General features: G+C 35.8%; 1 long non-coding RNA gene across 1 annotated transcript; it reads left to right on the top strand.

The window, feature by feature from the left end:
- Window positions 1-1,502: 1,502 nt before the first annotated feature.
- Window positions 1,503-3,135, top strand: LOC116844461. Its single transcript, XR_004378088.1, has 4 exons — window positions 1,503-1,578; window positions 1,747-1,862; window positions 2,077-2,245; window positions 2,345-3,135. It is a non-coding gene; the product is annotated as an uncharacterized LOC116844461 (long non-coding RNA).
- The last annotated feature ends 1,352 nt before the right edge of the window (window positions 3,136-4,487 follow it).

Genomic DNA, 4,487 nt, shown 5'->3' with positions numbered 1-4,487 from the left:
TATATATATATATATATATATATATATATATATATATATATATATATAACAGGAGAAATATAGGATAAGAAAAAAACAAAGGGACAGAAAGTGAGAAAATGTTACTTTCGAGATAATTGTATTTCATTCAAATCCCTCGATTACATCTTTCAAATAGGATCCTTTAATATTTTCATGGAAATACAGCTCCCTTTGCAGTATAATTACAAGACCCATCAGATCTGAAACAGAAAATAATATTTAGTTCATACGGAGAGAGATAATATTCAATATACCTAAACATATATATATATTCCTTATATTGAAAATTTAAATATTCTTATTTTAAAACCAAAATAAAAAGAATGTTAAGAATATTAATGTTTTTTTCATAGAAAAAAACAGTACGGTTGGCTGACATATAAATCTGAGTAGCACAACCAGATTTGTGTCAACTAACTATACTGTTTTTTTCCGTGCGTGTTTTCTGTGTTAGTATCCAGCCATCTGTATTTTTACCTTATATCGATTATACTCGTGCTATAAAACACAAAAGCAGTTTCAAGCTAGAGAACCGAGCGCGACACACGAGAATGAGTTTTCCCTTGCGATTCTGCAGTGGAAGAAGGTAACAGTACTTAGTTGTGTTTGCCGCTTCGCATAAATCTCTCGGGGTTGCGAGCAAATTGTCCGGTCTGGAGATAGAACGAACGCCACGTGTAGGAGCCCGGCGTGCCGCGTCGTGGAATAGCAAGTAACAGGAAACGTTGTACAGACGCCGGCGTGTAGTATCTGTTGTGTGTAGGCCGAGGTGGTCTCCCGTTTACGTTGCTCGGAGATACGATGCCGCGGGAACGACGCATAGAGTAAAGAGGAGAGAAAGGGAGGAAGAAGACCGCCACTGCTGCCTTCGGCTCTTCTTTCCGTCGTTATCTATGCGAGATGAACTCCGTGGGATGAACGTATATGGCGTTCGGTAATTGTCTCCGTAGGTGCCGCAAGTATTAGTCAAGAGACGTTGACCGTGGTCGAGAACGAAGCCGCACGAAGTTGCCCCGTGTATATTCCAAGTTCACGGCGCACCACGTCGGTCGTGCTTCTTTTTCGTGTTGAGTCACTTCTTACGCGTCGCGATTCGTAACCGCGCACTAAATACAGATAGGACAGATTGTATCACCTATTACGCGCATGCGACATAACCCGACTACTATAATTTCGATCATTTTATCACATCAACGTTGAAGTATCGTCTAATATTATCACTACGTTACCACCGTGAACTGACAGCGACCATTGCGAGGAGGGAAAAAAGCGCGAGAATTTACGCGCGTAAACTGGGTGGCGCTGCGTCGCGCCAGTGATAAAAGATCGAGAGAATACTTTTCAAGTAGGAAGTCTATGCGTAAACATTATCTCAGCCAATCAGGAGTCTCGACGTATGCGTACAGAGATTCTTGTTGCAGATTTTTCTCGATCACTTCATCGCGTCGCCGCGCGATCGCCACTGTCGATTTTTTCGAAGCCAACCGTACCTTAACGTTCAAACGCGATTCGATTCGAGATCGTCGGAAGCAGCGGAAGTACTCTGAGCTTCCAGAGGTAAGTACCGTATTGCCTTGTCAGATAGATTTCCAGTAGGTATGCCTGCTTTACGAGATGTAGGTGAGGAACACGCATACAGTGATATCTCTCCGCTCGTCAAAGCTGAGTAACTTAGTCTAACCTCTCTTACCTCCACCACTGAATTAGAACTATTTTCTGTACCAGATTTGACTGAAACTGCAGCCACACTACGAAGATAGTGATATCTCGTAGGATATTATACACATAAGGAGTGAAATATTCAGCTCGAAGAATTGGATCGGGAGAATCGTCTCCGAGAGGTAAGACTTTTTCTGTCTTTTTCTAATCTTCTCTTTCTTTATGGATGTGATCCATTAGACGCTGTAAATACTTCGAAGCGATTAAAGTAATATTTGGTTCACATGACGCTTTAAAGCATTTGTAGCGCTAGTGAATCGTACCTGTTGTCCGTGTCCCGCGATGCAAATGTGACCAATCATAATGGTTTGTTTGAAAATTTGAATTGATGGGTAGACCAATCATATTGGCTTATTTGAAGCCTCGAAGCACCGCAATGTCCAGAGAGGAACTATTTTCTGCGTTATATCTAATTGAAATTGCGTCATTTTACGAAGACAGCGATGATATCTGACGCAAGGAGCGAAATATTAAGATCAGATTCGGAAAAATCGTCTCCAGAAGGGTAAGATTCTCTCTTTTTCTTTGGCTTTTTCTTTCTGTAGATGTTAGACGCCTTGTGAGAATCTAACATGAAATATTCTATTCTATACTTTCCTTCTAGCTATCAAGTGCGATGTAGCGCGCTGAGTGTTGTGCGATCTTCAAAACTATAATAAACTTACGGCGCGCTCTAAGTTACAATAGCTTGGGTATGAAAACGAGCGTATTACGATGTATATGCATTTTTTCACCTTTCCTGAGTTAGCTCAACGTTCGTGCGACAAACTATGACACACTGCAAATGCGATCGTCATTCTAGGATTACGAGCAGAGTATCTGAAACATACAGGGAGTACTATTTTCATTTGAATTGAAAGTAAAATAGATAATTACGAAATAAACGATCTTATAATTTTGATAATCTGTACTTAACTTAGTTATGTTCGATGTGACCAACTGGAAACAACTTGGCCATTGTCACTAATTAGAAACATTATTTTTTCTGTTTTGTCTCTTTGTCTATCTCTTTCCATCTCTATCTTTCACTCTATTTAAATAATTCAATAATTTGTATTTTTAATAATATGCATTTTTATAACCTTTATAACATAAGATCATAAAAAATGTTTCGTAATTAACTCTAATTACGTAATGAAAGTAAGTGTAGATTTCTGTTCACAAAAGACAATGCCATTGTAACAAATTACTTCATCATGTCAAGGATTTAAAGTTCATTTAAATTTTCATTTAATTATTTATTTAATTGTTCATTTAAGATAAGTATATTTCTACGCACTATATTCTTAATATAAAATCATATTTGCTATTTGTGAGACGATATTTTTATCTTCTGTATAAATTAATAATATTCATCTATTTTTATTAATGTTAAGTGATTTGTTGCACATTTTTCCTTTGAGTCGTTGTTTCTTATCTTAAAATTTAAATTAACTTTAAAATCCTGATGTGATGGAGTAATTTGCCAGCAGCATTGATTTTGTGAGCAAAAATCTATAAGAAACTCTTTCTGTGGGTGTTAGCTCTATTCTCATTAGAGTTAATTGTCATAATTTTTTTTGTGGTTCTGTGTAATCAATAGTTATACGATATGCAGAAATACAATAATGCTGTTGAAATGCATATTAAATCATGAAATATTACAAAGTTTAATGTAAAATATTCTATCTACATCTTTCTTTTACAATATTCTATTCCTCTTTCTTTCAAGAGTGATGGAGAACTTTGAGGTTAATACAAGTCTCAAAACAATAAGATGTAGTCGCGCGGTATGTTATAGCTTATAACACTTTTGGACATAAAAAATATATTGTAAGATATTGTATATTACTTTCATTAGTTTCATTCTTTAGTTATTTGCAACATTCGTGTAATAAGTCACGACACATTATGAACACGATGGTCATCTCGAGATCATCAAAATAAAAGATAATTATCGTGTTTTGTTTCATTTTTATTCTACTTGAAAATAAATACACTACGAAATATATAATCTCGTAGTTAATACAACTATACTGAATAATTTATATCTAACTTTATTATTTGTCAAAAGTAACTTATCTGTTACCACCAACTGAATATCATTTTCTGTTTCAGATTTAACAAATCTTACGATCATACTAATAAAAGAGTTGTATTCCGACAAAAATGTCAAAGAATCTTGTTAGAAGAATGCGACTAAGGAATTAATCGCTTTCTTTCTCGCTCTCAAGTGCGACGTAATGCTCTGAGGGTCGCACGACCTTCAAAATAATGACAGACGTAGTCGTGCGCGGCACGTTATCGGTTATAACACTTCTAACACGGAAGCGAGCACATTGTAAGATATCACGCATCATTTTTATTCTTCCTTATTATTCTTTGATTGCAACATTTATGCGACAAGTCGCGACGCATTGACGTGATCATCATACTAAGATCACTGAAATAAACGGTGATTATCGTGTTTTATTTTTATTCTACTTGAAAGCAAAATATATAATCGCAAAATACATAATCTCGTAATCTGAATATAACCGTACCAAATAATTCGTATTTAACTTCACTATTTGTCAAAACTAAAAGTAACTTGTGTGTTGCCACCAACTAAATATTGTTTTCTATTTCAGATCTGACATCTTATGATCGTACTACGAAGAGAATTGTAATCTATGAAAATATCGAAGGATTCTGTTCGAAGGATACGACCGAGGAATTTGGACAAAACATACCTCAAAAGTAAGATTTTTCGCTTCTTTTCTTTTTGC

This window comes from Odontomachus brunneus, unplaced genomic scaffold, assembly GCF_010583005.1.
Source record: "Odontomachus brunneus isolate Ranch 3 - 2012 unplaced genomic scaffold, Obru_v1 Obru_scaffold_041, whole genome shotgun sequence".
NCBI classification, from domain to species: domain Eukaryota; kingdom Metazoa; phylum Arthropoda; class Insecta; order Hymenoptera; family Formicidae; genus Odontomachus; species Odontomachus brunneus.
The sequence above is the reverse complement of the archived record's forward strand: the minus strand, read 5'-3'. Positions and strand labels throughout refer to the sequence as shown.